Genomic DNA, 18417 nt, shown 5'->3' with positions numbered 1-18417 from the left:
ATTCATTTAGCGTTTTAATGACCATGTTTGCACACTGATTGGTGTAAAAAAATAAAATAAAACTAAATAATAATAATCTAGCACACCTGTGCAGGTTTGACATGACATGACAGGTAGCTGTCTTGTGGGTGGTGCTGAATCCTGTTAAATGACATGAGGGTCTCATGCCTATACACAAGGGTGTGTCATTGCTATTGCTTGACCATGCATTGGTTTCTGTGGTCAGTGAATGATAAAAACAAAATTTACCATCCATTGATGGATGGGAAATCCGCCATGAGGCATTTGTTTTTAGAAACTGCTGCTCACAACCAATGTTGCAATGGAGTGTCTCCATCTGCTGGTGGTATTGGAAAGGCATTAGTGCTATGACAGGGTCTGAAGAAGAAGAAGAAGAAGAAGAAGAAGAAGAAGAAGAAGAAGAAGAAGAAGAAGAAGACGGAAAAAAATATATATAAAAAGAAAAAGAGAGAGAGAGAGAGAGACTGACTTAGTGAGCGAGTGAGTGAGAGAGTGAGAGTGAGTGAGAGTGAATGAGTGAGTGAGTGATTGAGTGAGTGAGTGAGTGAGTGAGTGAGAACAAATGAGTTAAAGCAAGTGAGTGAGAGAGATCGAATGAATGAAAGTCTGAATGACAGAAAGAAAAAAGGATGAAGAAAGAAGCATGAAGAAAAAAAAATGTATATGGAGTTGCTGACATGAGTGCAATCTACAAAGCCGTTGAGGCTGATCCTCATGGGAGGATTATTGCACCAGGACCCTTAGCACTTTTAAAATGCCATTCAATGCCACGGGCTAGATGTAAACTGCAGATGACCATGTTGTGGTAGTTACCATGGATACCCAAGTGATGTGTGAGCTAACACATAGGCCCAACAGATTCCAAGAAGGCCAGAATCACCAGCGGCACCACCATCGATTGTCAGGTCACCCGGATTCAGCAAATACCAGAGTCCAAAATGATGCAGGTTTATACTGTTAATTTTCAGTTTATCGTTACAGTTGGTGTTATTCCATGTCGGAAGGGACGCAGCTACAGCCAGTGGGGTAACTAGAGACAGGCAGGCAGCTATGTGCAACAAAGGTAGGCGTGTTGTTTTCATATGCAGATCTGAAATATTGTCTTATATGCAAGAGGAGGAGTGATGGGGGTTCAGGCAAAAGCCAGGCTATGGATTGCATTGCTAAATGCTCCATCAGAGTGCAATGGTCGCCTGTCCTTTTTTTAAGTGATGATGTGGGTTTAGCCTGTGCTGTATGTATGTATGGGTGGCTGACTGCCACCCACCCAGAAAGTGTATGGGAGGCTGGTTGGCTGCCAGCCTTCCTTCCATTCCTATGAGTAATGTGAGTGCTCATGAAGGGGACATGGTTGGGTCCACCCCTTTCCCGGTTATCCCCTCTAGGCCTTTTGGCTTAGATCAAGTGTAAAAAAAGAAAGGATCTTGCGACAGATCGCATCCTGAGGCACGTTTTTTTTTGTGTGAATACTTGCACTTGGGTGACTTGTGAGCACATACTGATACATACGTTCCCTATCTGGGGACCATAAATTAAATGGATTTTTGAGAAAGGGAGCTGATTTGGAAGCTTGCTTCTGTCGCCCTATGCATTGACCCGATGTGGCAGTATCTTCGGGTAGTGAACAGTGCACCACCCCATTCCAGTGTTAAACAAGAAAGATTCTCATTTAATCCTCCGTGGGTGAGAATTTGAGTTTGAGAATTGGAGACCAAAATGATGAGTTGCACTGACTGGTTTATGAACGTCTATTCATTTAGCGTTTTAATGACCATGTTTGCACACTGATTGGTGTAAAAAAATAAAATAAAACTAAATAATAATAATCTAGCACACCTGTGCAGGTTTGACATGACATGACAGGTAGCTGTCTTGTGGGTGGTGCTGAATCCTGTTAAATGACATGAGGGTCTCATGCCTATACACAAGGGTGTGTCATTGCTGTTGCTTGACCATGCATTGGTTTCTGTGGTCAGTGAATGATAAAAACAAAATTTACCATCCATTGATGGATGGGAAATCCGCCATGAGGCATTTGTTTTTAGAAACTGCTGCTCACAACCAATGTTGCAATGGAGTGTCTCCATCTGCTGGTGGTATTGGAAAGGCATTAGTGCTATGACAGGGTCTGAAGAAGAAGAAGAAGAAGAAGAAGAAGAAGAAGAAGAAGAAGACGGAAAAAAATATATATAAAAAGAAAAGAGAGAGAGAGAGAGAGAGACTGACTTAGTGAGCGAGTGAGTGAGAGAGTGAGAGTGAGTGAGAGTGAATGAGTGAGTGAGTGATTGAGTGAGTGAGTGAGTGAGTGAGAACAAATGAGTTAAAGCAAGTGAGTGAGAGAGATCGAATGAATGAAAGTCTGAATGACAGAAAGAAAAAAGGATGAAGAAAGAAGCATGAAGAAAAAAAAATGTATATGGAGTTGCTGACATGAGTGCAATCTACAAAGCCGTTGAGGCTGATCCTCATGGGAGGATTATTGCACCAGGACCCTTAGCACTTTTAAAATGCCATTCAATGCCACGGGCTAGATGTAAACTGCAGATGACCATGTTGTGGTAGTTACCATGGATACCCAAGTGATGTGTGAGCTAACACATAGGCCCAACAGATTCCAAGAAGGCCAGAATCACCAGCGGCACCACCATCGATTGTCAGGTCACCCGGATTCAGCAAATACCAGAGTCCAAAATGATGCAGGTTTATACTGTTAATTTTCAGTTTATCGTTACAGTTGGTGTTATTCCATGTCGGAAGGGACGCAGCTACAGCCAGTGGGGTAACTAGAGACAGGCAGGCAGCTATGTGCAACAAAGGTAGGCGTGTTGTTTTCATATGCAGATCTGAAATATTGTCTTATATGCAAGAGGAGGAGTGATGGGGGTTCAGGCAAAAGCCAGGCTATGGATTGCATTGCTAAATGCTCCATCAGAGTGCAATGGTCGCCTGTCCTTTTTTTAAGTGATGATGTGGGTTTAGCCTGTGCTGTATGTATGTATGGGTGGCTGACTGCCACCCACCCAGAAAGTGTATGGGAGGCTGGTTGGCTGCCAGCCTTCCTTCCATTCCTATGAGTAATGTGAGTGCTCATGAAGGGGACATGGTTGGGTCCACCCCTTTCCCGGTTATCCCCTCTAGGCCTTTTGGCTTAGATCAAGTGTAAAAAAAGAAAGGATCTTGCGACAGATCGCATCCTGAGGCACGTTTTTTTTTGTGTGAATACTTGCACTTGGGTGACTTGTGAGCACATACTGATACATACGTTCCCTATCTGGGGACCATAAATTAAATGGATTTTTGAGAAAGGGAGCTGATTTGGAAGCTTGCTTCTTTCGCCCTATGCATTGACCCGATGTGGCAGTATCTTCGGGTAGTGAACAGTGCACCACCCCATTCCAGTGTTAAACAAGAAAGATTCTCATTTAATCCTCCGTGGGTGAGAATTTGAGTTTGAGAATTGGAGACCAAAATTATGAGTTGCACTGACTGGTTTATGAACGTCTATTCATTTAGCGTTTTAATGACCATGTTTGCACACTGATTGGTGTAAAAAAATAAAATAAAACTAAATAATAATAATCTAGCACACCTGTGCAGGTTTGACATGACATGACAGGTAGCTGTCTTGTGGGTGGTGCTGAATCCTGTTAAATGACATGAGGGTCTCATGCCTATACACAAGGGTGTGTCATTGCTGTTGCTTGACCATGCATTGGTTTCTGTGGTCAGTGAATGATAAAAACAAAATTTACCATCCATTGATGGATGGGAAATCCGCCATGAGGCATTTGTTTTTAGAAACTGCTGCTCACAACCAATGTTGCAATGGAGTGTCTCCATCTGCTGGTGGTATTGGAAAGGCATTAGTGCTATGACAGGGTCTGAAGAAGAAGAAGAAGAAGAAGAAGAAGAAGAAGAAGAAGAAGAAGACGGAAAAAAATATATATAAAAAGAAAAAGAGAGAGAGAGAGAGAGACTGACTTAGTGAGCGAGTGAGTGAGAGAGTGAGAGTGAGTGAGAGTGAATGAGTGAGTGAGTGATTGAGTGAGTGAGTGAGTGAGTGAGTGAGAACAAATGAGTTAAAGCAAGTGAGTGAGAGAGATCGAATGAATGAAAGTCTGAATGACAGAAAGAAAAAAGGATGAAGAAAGAAGCATGAAGAAAAAAAAATGTATATGGAGTTGCTGACATGAGTGCAATCTACAAAGCCGTTGAGGCTGATCCTCATGGGAGGATTATTGCACCAGGACCCTTAGCACTTTTAAAATGCCATTCAATGCCACGGGCTAGATGTAAACTGCAGATGACCATGTTGTGGTAGTTACCATGGATACCCAAGTGATGTGTGAGCTAACACATAGGCCCAACAGATTCCAAGAAGGCCAGAATCACCAGCGGCACCACCATCGATTGTCAGGTCACCCGGATTCAGCAAATACCAGAGTCCAAAATGATGCAGGTTTATACTGTTAATTTTCAGTTTATCGTTACAGTTGGTGTTATTCCATGTCGGAAGGGACGCAGCTACAGCCAGTGGGGTAACTAGAGACAGGCAGGCAGCTATGTGCAACAAAGGTAGGCGTGTTGTTTTCATATGCAGATCTGAAATATTGTCTTATATGCAAGAGGAGGAGTGATGGGGGTTCAGGCAAAAGCCAGGCTATGGATTGCATTGCTAAATGCTCCATCAGAGTGCAATGGTCGCCTGTCCTTTTTTTAAGTGATGATGTGGGTTTAGCCTGTGCTGTATGTATGTATGGGTGGCTGACTGCCACCCACCCAGAAAGTGTATGGGAGGCTGGTTGGCTGCCAGCCTTCCTTCCATTCCTATGAGTAATGTGAGTGCTCATGAAGGGGACATGGTTGGGTCCACCCCTTTCCCGGTTATCCCCTCTAGGCCTTTTGGCTTAGATCAAGTGTAAAAAAAGAAAGGATCTTGCGACAGATCGCATCCTGAGGCACGTTTTTTTTTGTGTGAATACTTGCACTTGGGTGACTTGTGAGCACATACTGATACATACGTTCCCTATCTGGGGACCATAAATTAAATGGATTTTTGAGAAAGGGAGCTGATTTGGAAGCTTGCTTCTGTCGCCCTATGCATTGACCCGATGTGGCAGTATCTTCGGGTAGTGAACAGTGCACCACCCCATTCCAGTGTTAAACAAGAAAGATTCTCATTTAATCCTCCGTGGGTGAGAATTTGAGTTTGAGAATTGGAGACCAAAATGATGAGTTGCACTGACTGGTTTATGAACGTCTATTCATTTAGCGTTTTAATGACCATGTTTGCACACTGATTGGTGTAAAAAAATAAAATAAAACTAAATAATAATAATCTAGCACACCTGTGCAGGTTTGACATGACATGACAGGTAGCTGTCTTGTGGGTGGTGCTGAATCCTGTTAAATGACATGAGGGTCTCATGCCTATACACAAGGGTGTGTCATTGCTGTTGCTTGACCATGCATTGGTTTCTGTGGTCAGTGAATGATAAAAACAAAATTTACCATCCATTGATGGATGGGAAATCCGCCATGAGGCATTTGTTTTTAGAAACTGCTGCTCACAACCAATGTTGCAATGGAGTGTCTCCATCTGCTGGTGGTATTGGAAAGGCATTAGTGCTATGACAGGGTCTGAAGAAGAAGAAGAAGAAGAAGAAGAAGAAGAAGAAGAAGAAGACGGAAAAAAATATATATAAAAAGAAAAAGAGAGAGAGAGAGAGAGACTGACTTAGTGAGCGAGTGAGTGAGAGAGTGAGAGTGAGTGAGAGTGAATGAGTGAGTGAGTGATTGAGTGAGTGAGTGAGTGAGTGAGTGAGAACAAATGAGTTAAAGCAAGTGAGTGAGAGAGATCGAATGAATGAAAGTCTGAATGACAGAAAGAAAAAAGGATGAAGAAAGAAGCATGAAGAAAAAAAAATGTATATGGAGTTGCTGACATGAGTGCAATCTACAAAGCCGTTGAGGCTGATCCTCATGGGAGGATTATTGCACCAGGACCCTTAGCACTTTTAAAATGCCATTCAATGCCACGGGCTAGATGTAAACTGCAGATGACCATGTTGTGGTAGTTACCATGGATACCCAAGTGATGTGTGAGCTAACACATAGGCCCAACAGATTCCAAGAAGGCCAGAATCACCAGCGGCACCACCATCGATTGTCAGGTCACCCGGATTCAGCAAATACCAGAGTCCAAAATGATGCAGGTTTATACTGTTAATTTTCAGTTTATCGTTACAGTTGGTGTTATTCCATGTCGGAAGGGACGCAGCTACAGCCAGTGGGGTAACTAGAGACAGGCAGGCAGCTATGTGCAACAAAGGTAGGCGTGTTGTTTTCATATGCAGATCTGAAATATTGTCTTATATGCAAGAGGAGGAGTGATGGGGGTTCAGGCAAAAGCCAGGCTATGGATTGCATTGCTAAATGCTCCATCAGAGTGCAATGGTCGCCTGTCCTTTTTTTAAGTGATGATGTGGGTTTAGCCTGTGCTGTATGTATGTATGGGTGGCTGACTGCCACCCACCCAGAAAGTGTATGGGAGGCTGGTTGGCTGCCAGCCTTCCTTCCATTCCTATGAGTAATGTGAGTGCTCATGAAGGGGACATGGTTGGGTCCACCCCTTTCCCGGTTATCCCCTCTAGGCCTTTTGGCTTAGATCAAGTGTAAAAAAAGAAAGGATCTTGCGACAGATCGCATCCTGAGGCACGTTTTTTTTTGTGTGAATACTTGCACTTGGGTGACTTGTGAGCACATACTGATACATACGTTCCCTATCTGGGGACCATAAATTAAATGGATTTTTGAGAAAGGGAGCTGATTTGGAAGCTTGCTTCTGTCGCCCTATGCATTGACCCGATGTGGCAGTATCTTCGGGTAGTGAACAGTGCACCACCCCATTCCAGTGTTAAACAAGAAAGATTCTCATTTAATCCTCCGTGGGTGAGAATTTGAGTTTGAGAATTGGAGACCAAAATGATGAGTTGCACTGACTGGTTTATGAACGTCTATTCATTTAGCGTTTTAATGACCATGTTTGCACACTGATTGGTGTAAAAAAATAAAATAAAACTAAATAATAATAATCTAGCACACCTGTGCAGGTTTGACATGACATGACAGGTAGCTGTCTTGTGGGTGGTGCTGAATCCTGTTAAATGACATGAGGGTCTCATGCCTATACACAAGGGTGTGTCATTGCTGTTGCTTGACCATGCATTGGTTTCTGTGGTCAGTGAATGATAAAAACAAAATTTACCATCCATTGATGGATGGGAAATCCGCCATGAGGCATTTGTTTTTAGAAACTGCTGCTCACAACCAATGTTGCAATGGAGTGTCTCCATCTGCTGGTGGTATTGGAAAGGCATTAGTGCTATGACAGGGTCTGAAGAAGAAGAAGAAGAAGAAGAAGAAGAAGAAGAAGACGGAAAAAAATATATATAAAAAGAAAAAGAGAGAGAGAGAGAGAGACTGACTTAGTGAGCGAGTGAGTGAGAGAGTGAGAGTGAGTGAGAGTGAATGAGTGAGTGAGTGATTGAGTGAGTGAGTGAGTGAGTGAGAACAAATGAGTTAAAGCAAGTGAGTGAGAGAGATCGAATGAATGAAAGTCTGAATGACAGAAAGAAAAAAGGATGAAGAAAGAAGCATGAAGAAAAAAAAATGTATATGGAGTTGCTGACATGAGTGCAATCTACAAAGCCGTTGAGGCTGATCCTCATGGGAGGATTATTGCACCAGGACCCTTAGCACTTTTAAAATGCCATTCAATGCCACGGGCTAGATGTAAACTGCAGATGACCATGTTGTGGTAGTTACCATGGATACCCAAGTGATGTGTGAGCTAACACATAGGCCCAACAGATTCCAAGAAGGCCAGAATCACCAGCGGCACCACCATCGATTGTCAGGTCACCCGGATTCAGCAAATACCAGAGTCCAAAATGATGCAGGTTTATACTGTTAATTTTCAGTTTATCGTTACAGTTGGTGTTATTCCATGTCGGAAGGGACGCAGCTACAGCCAGTGGGGTAACTAGAGACAGGCAGGCAGCTATGTGCAACAAAGGTAGGCGTGTTGTTTTCATATGCAGATCTGAAATATTGTCTTATATGCAAGAGGAGGAGTGATGGGGGTTCAGGCAAAAGCCAGGCTATGGATTGCATTGCTAAATGCTCCATCAGAGTGCAATGGTCGCCTGTCCTTTTTTTAAGTGATGATGTGGGTTTAGCCTGTGCTGTATGTATGTATGGGTGGCTGACTGCCACCCACCCAGAAAGTGTATGGGAGGCTGGTTGGCTGCCAGCCTTCCTTCCATTCCTATGAGTAATGTGAGTGCTCATGAAGGGGACATGGTTGGGTCCACCCCTTTCCCGGTTATCCCCTCTAGGCCTTTTGGCTTAGATCAAGTGTAAAAAAAGAAAGGATCTTGCGACAGATCGCATCCTGAGGCACGTTTTTTTTTGTGTGAATACTTGCACTTGGGTGACTTGTGAGCACATACTGATACATACGTTCCCTATCTGGGGACCATAAATTAAATGGATTTTTGAGAAAGGGAGCTGATTTGGAAGCTTGCTTCTGTCGCCCTATGCATTGACCCGATGTGGCAGTATCTTCGGGTAGTGAACAGTGCACCACCCCATTCCAGTGTTAAACAAGAAAGATTCTCATTTAATCCTCCGTGGGTGAGAATTTGAGTTTGAGAATTGGAGACCAAAATGATGAGTTGCACTGACTGGTTTATGAACGTCTATTCATTTAGCGTTTTAATGACCATGTTTGCACACTGATTGGTGTAAAAAAATAAAATAAAACTAAATAATAATAATCTAGCACACCTGTGCAGGTTTGACATGACATGACAGGTAGCTGTCTTGTGGGTGGTGCTGAATCCTGTTAAATGACATGAGGGTCTCATGCCTATACACAAGGGTGTGTCATTGCTGTTGCTTGACCATGCATTGGTTTCTGTGGTCAGTGAATGATAAAAACAAAATTTACCATCCATTGATGGATGGGAATTCCGCCATGAGGCATTTGTTTTTAGAAACTGCTGCTCACAACCAATGTTGCAATGGAGTGTCTCCATCTGCTGGTGGTATTGGAAAGGCATTAGTGCTATGACAGGGTCTGAAGAAGAAGAAGAAGAAGAAGAAGAAGACGGAAAAAAATATATATAAAAAGAAAAAGAGAGAGAGAGAGAGAGACTGACTTAGTGAGCGAGTGAGTGAGAGAGTGAGAGTAGCGAGTGAGTGAGAGAGTGAGAGTGAGTGAGAGTGAATGAGTGAGTGAGTGATTGAGTGAGTGAGTGAGTGAGTGAGAACAAATGAGTTAAAGCAAGTGAGTGAGAGAGATCGAATGAATGAAAGTCTGAATGACAGAAAGAAAAAAGGATGAAGAAAGAAGCATGAAGAAAAAAAAATGTATATGGAGTTGCTGACATGAGTGCAATCTACAAAGCCGTTGAGGCTGATCCTCATGGGAGGATTATTGCACCAGGACCCTTAGCACTTTTAAAATGCCATTCAATGCCACGGGCTAGATGTAAACTGCAGATGACCATGTTGTGGTAGTTACCATGGATACCCAAGTGATGTGTGAGCTAACACATAGGCCCAACAGATTCCAAGAAGGCCAGAATCACCAGCGGCACCACCATCGATTGTCAGGTCACCCGGATTCAGCAAATACCAGAGTCCAAAATGATGCAGGTTTATACTGTTAATTTTCAGTTTATCGTTACAGTTGGTGTTATTCCATGTCGGAAGGGACGCAGCTACAGCCAGTGGGGTAACTAGAGACAGGCAGGCAGCTATGTGCAACAAAGGTAGGCGTGTTGTTTTCATATGCAGATCTGAAATATTGTCTTATATGCAAGAGGAGGAGTGATGGGGGTTCAGGCAAAAGCCAGGCTATGGATTGCATTGCTAAATGCTCCATCAGAGTGCAATGGTCGCCTGTCCTTTTTTTAAGTGATGATGTGGGTTTAGCCTGTGCTGTATGTATGTATGGGTGGCTGACTGCCACCCACCCAGAAAGTGTATGGGAGGCTGGTTGGCTGCCAGCCTTCCTTCCATTCCTATGAGTAATGTGAGTGCTCATGAAGGGGACATGGTTGGGTCCACCCCTTTCCCGGTTATCCCCTCTAGGCCTTTTGGCTTAGATCAAGTGTAAAAAAAGAAAGGATCTTGCGACAGATCGCATCCTGAGGCACGTTTTTTTTTGTGTGAATACTTGCACTTGGGTGACTTGTGAGCACATACTGATACATACGTTCCCTATCTGGGGACCATAAATTAAATGGATTTTTGAGAAAGGGAGCTGATTTGGAAGCTTGCTTCTGTCGCCCTATGCATTGACCCGATGTGGCAGTATCTTCGGGTAGTGAACAGTGCACCACCCCATTCCAGTGTTAAACAAGAAAGATTCTCATTTAATCCTCCGTGGGTGAGAATTTGAGTTTGAGAATTGGAGACCAAAATGATGAGTTGCACTGACTGGTTTATGAACGTCTATTCATTTAGCGTTTTAATGACCATGTTTGCACACTGATTGGTGTAAAAAAATAAAATAAAACTAAATAATAATAATCTAGCACACCTGTGCAGGTTTGACATGACATGACAGGTAGCTGTCTTGTGGGTGGTGCTGAATCCTGTTAAATGACATGAGGGTCTCATGCCTATACACAAGGGTGTGTCATTGCTGTTGCTTGACCATGCATTGGTTTCTGTGGTCAGTGAATGATAAAAACAAAATTTACCATCCATTGATGGATGGGAAATCCGCCATGAGGCATTTGTTTTTAGAAACTGCTGCTCACAACCAATGTTGCAATGGAGTGTCTCCATCTGCTGGTGGTATTGGAAAGGCATTAGTGCTATGACAGGGTCTGAAGAAGAAGAAGAAGAAGAAGAAGAAGAAGAAGACGGAAAAAAATATATATAAAAAGAAAAAGAGAGAGAGAGAGAGAGACTGACTTAGTGAGCGAGTGAGTGAGAGAGTGAGAGTGAGTGAGAGTGAATGAGTGAGTGAGTGATTGAGTGAGTGAGTGAGTGAGTGAGAACAAATGAGTTAAAGCAAGTGAGTGAGAGAGATCGAATGAATGAAAGTCTGAATGACAGAAAGAAAAAAGGATGAAGAAAGAAGCATGAAGAAAAAAAAATGTATATGGAGTTGCTGACATGAGTGCAATCTACAAAGCCGTTGAGGCTGATCCTCATGGGAGGATTATTGCACCAGGACCCTTAGCACTTTTAAAATGCCATTCAATGCCACGGGCTAGATGTAAACTGCAGATGACCATGTTGTGGTAGTTACCATGGATACCCAAGTGATGTGTGAGCTAACACATAGGCCCAACAGATTCCAAGAAGGCCAGAATCACCAGCGGCACCACCATCGATTGTCAGGTCACCCGGATTCAGCAAATACCAGAGTCCAAAATGATGCAGGTTTATACTGTTAATTTTCAGTTTATCGTTACAGTTGGTGTTATTCCATGTCGGAAGGGACGCAGCTACAGCCAGTGGGGTAACTAGAGACAGGCAGGCAGCTATGTGCAACAAAGGTAGGCGTGTTGTTTTCATATGCAGATCTGAAATATTGTCTTATATGCAAGAGGAGGAGTGATGGGGGTTCAGGCAAAAGCCAGGCTATGGATTGCATTGCTAAATGCTCCATCAGAGTGCAATGGTCGCCTGTCCTTTTTTTAAGTGATGATGTGGGTTTAGCCTGTGCTGTATGTATGTATGGGTGGCTGACTGCCACCCACCCAGAAAGTGTATGGGAGGCTGGTTGGCTGCCAGCCTTCCTTCCATTCCTATGAGTAATGTGAGTGCTCATGAAGGGGACATGGTTGGGTCCACCCCTTTCCCGGTTATCCCCTCTAGGCCTTTTGGCTTAGATCAAGTGTAAAAAAAGAAAGGATCTTGCGACAGATCGCATCCTGAGGCACGTTTTTTTTTGTGTGAATACTTGCACTTGGGTGACTTGTGAGCACATACTGATACATACGTTCCCTATCTGGGGACCATAAATTAAATGGATTTTTGAGAAAGGGAGCTGATTTGGAAGCTTGCTTCTGTTGCCCTATGCATTGACCCGATGTGGCAGTATCTTCGGGTAGTGAACAGTGCACCACCCCATTCCAGTGTTAAACAAGAAAGATTCTCATTTAATCCTCCGTGGGTGAGAATTTGAGTTTGAGAATTGGAGACCAAAATGATGAGTTGCACTGACTGGTTTATGAACGTCTATTCATTTAGCGTTTTAATGACCATGTTTGCACACTGATTGGTGTAAAAAAATAAAATAAAACTAAATAATAATAATCTAGCACACCTGTGCAGGTTTGACATGACATGACAGGTAGCTGTCTTGTGGGTGGTGCTGAATCCTGTTAAATGACATGAGGGTCTCATGCCTATACACAAGGGTGTGTCATTGCTGTTGCTTGACCATGCATTGGTTTCTGTGGTCAGTGAATGATAAAAACAAAATTTACCATCCATTGATGGATGGGAAATCCGCCATGAGGCATTTGTTTTTAGAAACTGCTGCTCACAACCAATGTTGCAATGGAGTGTCTCCATCTGCTGGTGGTATTGGAAAGGCATTAGTGCTATGACAGGGTCTGAAGAAGAAGAAGAAGAAGAAGACGGAAAAAAATATATATAAAAAGAAAAAGAGAGAGAGAGAGAGAGACTGACTTAGTGAGCGAGTGAGTGAGAGAGTGAGAGTGAGTGAGAGTGAATGAGTGAGTGAGTGATTGAGTGAGTGAGTGAGTGAGTGAGAACAAATGAGTTAAAGCAAGTGAGTGAGAGAGATCGAATGAATGAAAGTCTGAATGACAGAAAGAAAAAAGGATGAAGAAAGAAGCATGAAGAAAAAAAAATGTATATGGAGTTGCTGACATGAGTGCAATCTACAAAGCCGTTGAGGCTGATCCTCATGGGAGGATTATTGCACCAGGACCCTTAGCACTTTTAAAATGCCATTCAATGCCACGGGCTAGATGTAAACTGCAGATGACCATGTTGTGGTAGTTACCATGGATACCCAAGTGATGTGTGAGCTAACACATAGGCCCAACAGATTCCAAGAAGGCCAGAATCACCAGCGGCACCACCATCGATTGTCAGGTCACCCGGATTCAGCAAATACCAGAGTCCAAAATGATGCAGGTTTATACTGTTAATTTTCAGTTTATCGTTACAGTTGGTGTTATTCCATGTCGGAAGGGACGCAGCTACAGCCAGTGGGGTAACTAGAGACAGGCAGGCAGCTATGTGCAACAAAGGTAGGCGTGTTGTTTTCATATGCAGATCTGAAATATTGTCTTATATGCAAGAGGAGGAGTGATGGGGGTTCAGGCAAAAGCCAGGCTATGGATTGCATTGCTAAATGCTCCATCAGAGTGCAATGGTCGCCTGTCCTTTTTTTAAGTGATGATGTGGGTTTAGCCTGTGCTGTATGTATGTATGGGTGGCTGACTGCCACCCACCCAGAAAGTGTATGGGAGGCTGGTTGGCTGCCAGCCTTCCTTCCATTCCTATGAGTAATGTGAGTGCTCATGAAGGGGACATGGTTGGGTCCACCCCTTTCCCGGTTATCCCCTCTAGGCCTTTTGGCTTAGATCAAGTGTAAAAAAAGAAAGGATCTTGCGACAGATCGCATCCTGAGGCACGTTTTTTTTTGTGTGAATACTTGCACTTGGGTGACTTGTGAGCACATACTGATACATACGTTCCCTATCTGGGGACCATAAATTAAATGGATTTTTGAGAAAGGGAGCTGATTTGGAAGCTTGCTTCTGTCGCCCTATGCATTGACCCGATGTGGCAGTATCTTCGGGTAGTGAACAGTGCACCACCCCATTCCAGTGTTAAACAAGAAAGATTCTCATTTAATCCTCCGTGGGTGAGAATTTGAGTTTGAGAATTGGAGACCAAAATGATGAGTTGCACTGACTGGTTTATGAACGTCTATTCATTTAGCGTTTTAATGACCATGTTTGCACACTGATTGGTGTAAAAAAATAAAATAAAACTAAATAATAATAATCTAGCACACCTGTGCAGGTTTGACATGACATGACAGGTAGCTGTCTTGTGGGTGGTGCTGAATCCTGTTAAATGACATGAGGGTCTCATGCCTATACACAAGGGTGTGTCATTGCTGTTGCTTGACCATGCATTGGTTTCTGTGGTCAGTGAATGATAAAAACAAAATTTACCATCCATTGATGGATGGGAAATCCGCCATGAGGCATTTGTTTTTAGAAACTGCTGCTCACAACCAATGTTGCAATGGAGTGTCTCCATCTGCTGGTGGTATTGGAAAGGCATTAGTGCTATGACAGGGTCTGAAGAAGAAGAAGAAGAAGAAGAAGAAGAAGAAGACGGAAAAAAATATATATAAAAAGAAAAAGAGAGAGAGAGAGAGAGACTGACTTAGTGAGCGAGTGAGTGAGAGAGTGAGAGTGAGTGAGAGTGAATGAGTGAGTGAGTGATTGAGTGAGTGAGTGAGTGAGAACAAATGAGTTAAAGCAAGTGAGTGAGAGAGATCGAATGAATGAAAGTCTGAATGACAGAAAGAAAAAAGGATGAAGAAAGAAGCATGAAGAAAAAAAAATGTATATGGAGTTGCTGACATGAGTGCAATCTACAAAGCCGTTGAGGCTGATCCTCATGGGAGGATTATTGCACCAGGACCCTTAGCACTTTTAAAATGCCATTCAATGCCACGGGCTAGATGTAAACTGCAGATGACCATGTTGTGGTAGTTACCATGGATACCCAAGTGATGTGTGAGCTAACACATAGGCCCAACAGATTCCAAGAAGGCCAGAATCACCAGCGGCACCACCATCGATTGTCAGGTCACCCGGATTCAGCAAATACCAGAGTCCAAAATGATGCAGGTTTATACTGTTAATTTTCAGTTTATCGTTACAGTTGGTGTTATTCCATGTCGGAAGGGACGCAGCTACAGCCAGTGGGGTAACTAGAGACAGGCAGGCAGCTATGTGCAACAAAGGTAGGCGTGTTGTTTTCATATGCAGATCTGAAATATTGTCTTATATGCAAGAGGAGGAGTGATGGGGGTTCAGGCAAAAGCCAGGCTATGGATTGCATTGCTAAATGCTCCATCAGAGTGCAATGGTCGCCTGTCCTTTTTTTAAGTGATGATGTGGGTTTAGCCTGTGCTGTATGTATGTATGGGTGGCTGACTGCCACCCACCCAGAAAGTGTATGGGAGGCTGGTTGGCTGCCAGCCTTCCTTCCATTCCTATGAGTAATGTGAGTGCTCATGAAGGGGACATGGTTGGGTCCACCCCTTTCCCGGTTATCCCCTCTAGGCCTTTTGGCTTAGATCAAGTGTAAAAAAAGAAAGGATCTTGCGACAGATCGCATCCTGAGGCACGTTTTTTTTTGTGTGAATACTTGCACTTGGGTGACTTGTGAGCACATACTGATACATACGTTCCCTATCTGGGGACCATAAATTAAATGGATTTTTGAGAAAGGGAGCTGATTTGGAAGCTTGCTTCTGTCGCCATATGCATTGACCCGATGTGGCAGTATCTTCGGGTAGTGAACAGTGCACCACCCCATTCCAGTGTTAAACAAGAAAGATTCTCATTTAATCCTCCGTGGGTGAGAATTTGAGTTTGAGAATTGGAGACCAAAATGATGAGTTGCACTGACTGGTTTATGAACGTCTATTCATTTAGCGTTTTAATGACCATGTTTGCACACTGATTGGTGTAAAAAAATAAAATAAAACTAAATAATAATAATCTAGCACACCTGTGCAGGTTTGACATGACATGACAGGTAGCTGTCTTGTGGGTGGTGCTGAATCCTGTTAAATGACATGAGGGTCTCATGCCTATACACAAGGGTGTGTCATTGCTGTTGCTTGACCATGCATTGGTTTCTGTGGTCAGTGAATGATAAAAACAAAATTTACCATCCATTGATGGATGGGAAATCCGCCATGAGGCATTTGTTTTTAGAAACTGCTGCTCACAACCAATGTTGCAATGGAGTGTCTCCATCTGCTGGTGGTATTGGAAAGGCATTAGTGCTATGACAGGGTCTGAAGAAGAAGAAGAAGAAGAAGAAGAAGACGGAAAAAAATATATATAAAAAGAAAAAGAGAGAGAGAGAGAGAGACTGACTTAGTGAGCGAGTGAGTGAGAGAGTGAGAGTGAGTGAGAGTGAATGAGTGAGTGAGTGATTGAGTGAGTGAGTGAGTGAGTGAGTGAGAACAAATGAGTTAAAGCAAGTGAGTGAGAGAGATCGAATGAATGAAAGTCTGAATGACAGAAAGAAAAAAGGATGAAGAAAGAAGCATGAAGAAAAAAAAATGTATATGGAGTTGCTGACATGAGTGCAATCTACAAAGCCGTTGAGGCTGATCCTCATGGGAGGATTATTGCACCAGGACCCTTAGCACTTTTAAAATGCCATTCAATGCCACGGGCTAGATGTAAACTGCAGATGACCATGTTGTGGTAGTTACCATGGATACCCAAGTGATGTGTGAGCTAACACATAGGCCCAACAGATTCCAAGAAGGCCAGAATCACCAGCGGCACCACCATCGATTGTCAGGTCACCCGGATTCAGCAAATACCAGAGTCCAAAATGATGCAGGTTTATACTGTTAATTTTCAGTTTATCGTTACAGTTGGTGTTATTCCATGTCGGAAGGGACGCAGCTACAGCCAGTGGGGTAACTAGAGACAGGCAGGCAGCTATGTGCAACAAAGGTAGGCGTGTTGTTTTCATATGCAGATCTGAAATATTGTCTTATATGCAAGAGGAGGAGTGATGGGGGTTCAGGCAAAAGCCAGGCTATGGATTGCATTGCTAAATGCTCCATCAGAGTGCAATGGTCGCCTGTCCTTTTTTTAAGTGATGATGTGGGTTTAGCCTGTGCTGTATGTATGTATGGGTGGCTGACTGCCACCCACCCAGAAAGTGTATGGGAGGCTGGTTGGCTGCCAGCCTTCCTTCCATTCCTATGAGTAATGTGAGTGCTCATGAAGGGGACATGGTTGGGTCCACCCCTTTCCCGGTTATCCCCTCTAGGCCTTTTGGCTTAGATCAAGTGTACAAAAAGAAAGGATCTTGCGTCAGATCGCATCCTGAGGCACGTTTTTTTTTGTGTGAATACTTGCACTTGGGTGACTTGTGAGCACATACTGATACATACGTTCCCTATCTGGGGACCATAAATTAAATGGATTTTTGAGAAAGGGAGCTGATTTGGAAGCTTGCTTCTGTCGCCCTATGCATTGACCCGATGTGGCAGTATCTTCGGGTAGTGAACAGTGCACCACCCCATTCCAGTGTTAAACAAGAAAGATTCTCATTTAATCCTCCGTGGGTGAGAATTTGAGTTTGAGAATTGGAGACCAAAATGATGAGTTGCACTGACTGGTTTATGAACGTCTATTCATTTAGCGTTTTAATGACCATGTTTGCACACTGATTGGTGTAAAAAAATAAAATAAAACTAAATAATAATAATCTAGCACACCTGTGCAGGTTTGACATGACATGACAGGTAGCTGTCTTGTGGGTGGTGCTGAATCCTGTTAAATGACATGAGGGTCTCATGCCTATACACAAGGGTGTGTCATTGCTGTTGCTTGACCATGCATTGGTTTCTGTGGTCAGTGAATGATAAAAACAAAATTTACCATCCATTGATGGATGGGAAATCCGCCATGAGGCATTTGTTTTTAGAAACTGCTGCTCACAACCAATGTTGCAATGGAGTGTCTCCATCTGCTGGTGGTATTGGAAAGGCATTAGTGCTATGACAGGGTCTGAAGAAGAAGAAGAAGAAGAAGAAGAAGAAGAAGAAGAAGAAGAAGAAGACGGAAAAAAATATATATAAAAAGAAAAAGAGAGAGAGAGAGAGAGACTGACTTAGTGAGCGAGTGAGTGAGAGAGTGAGAGTGAGTGAGAGTGAATGAGTGAGTGAGTGAGTGAGTGAGTGAGAACAAATGAGTTAAAGCAAGTGAGTGAGAGAGATCGAATGAATGAAAGTCTGAATGACAGAAAGAAAAAAGGATGAAGAAAGAAGCATGAAGAAAAAAAAATGTATATGGAGTTGCTGACATGAGTGCAATCTACAAAGCCGTTGAGGCTGATCCTCATGGGAGGATTATTGCACCAGGACCCTTAGCACTTTTAAAATGCCATTCAATGCCACGGGCTAGATGTAAACTGCAGATGACCATGTTGTGGTAGTTACCATGGATACCCAAGTGATGTGTGAGCTAACACATAGGCCCAACAGATTCCAAGAAGGCCAGAATCACCAGCGGCACCACCATCGGGTCGCCTGTCCTTTTTTTAAGT

The 18417-nt window shown here is 43.2% G+C and overlaps 10 pseudogenes; all 10 read left to right on the top strand.

Annotated features, from left to right (window-relative positions):
• The first annotated feature begins 1395 nt into the window (after window positions 1–1395).
• Window positions 1396–1659, top strand: LOC130343799 (U2 spliceosomal RNA; annotated as a pseudogene).
• Window positions 1660–3148: 1489 nt separating this feature from the next.
• LOC130343717 (U2 spliceosomal RNA) lies at window positions 3149–3412 on the top strand (annotated as a pseudogene).
• A 1495-nt stretch (window positions 3413–4907) lies between these two features.
• On the top strand, window positions 4908–5171 carry LOC130343798 (U2 spliceosomal RNA; annotated as a pseudogene).
• A 1492-nt stretch (window positions 5172–6663) lies between these two features.
• LOC130343797 (U2 spliceosomal RNA) lies at window positions 6664–6927 on the top strand (annotated as a pseudogene).
• Window positions 6928–8409: 1482 nt separating this feature from the next.
• On the top strand, window positions 8410–8673 carry LOC130343796 (U2 spliceosomal RNA; annotated as a pseudogene).
• Window positions 8674–10171: 1498 nt separating this feature from the next.
• On the top strand, window positions 10172–10435 carry LOC130343794 (U2 spliceosomal RNA; annotated as a pseudogene).
• Window positions 10436–11914: 1479 nt separating this feature from the next.
• Window positions 11915–12178, top strand: LOC130343827 (U2 spliceosomal RNA; annotated as a pseudogene).
• A 1467-nt stretch (window positions 12179–13645) lies between these two features.
• LOC130343793 (U2 spliceosomal RNA) lies at window positions 13646–13909 on the top strand (annotated as a pseudogene).
• A 1475-nt stretch (window positions 13910–15384) lies between these two features.
• LOC130343783 (U2 spliceosomal RNA) lies at window positions 15385–15648 on the top strand (annotated as a pseudogene).
• Window positions 15649–17125: 1477 nt separating this feature from the next.
• LOC130343778 (U2 spliceosomal RNA) lies at window positions 17126–17389 on the top strand (annotated as a pseudogene).
• Window positions 17390–18417: the final 1028 nt, after the last annotated feature.

The sequence above is a fragment of the Hyla sarda genome, unplaced genomic scaffold, assembly GCF_029499605.1.
Source record: "Hyla sarda isolate aHylSar1 unplaced genomic scaffold, aHylSar1.hap1 scaffold_689, whole genome shotgun sequence".
NCBI classification, from domain to species: domain Eukaryota; kingdom Metazoa; phylum Chordata; class Amphibia; order Anura; family Hylidae; genus Hyla; species Hyla sarda.
The sequence above is the reverse complement of the archived record's forward strand: the minus strand, read 5'-3'. Positions and strand labels throughout refer to the sequence as shown.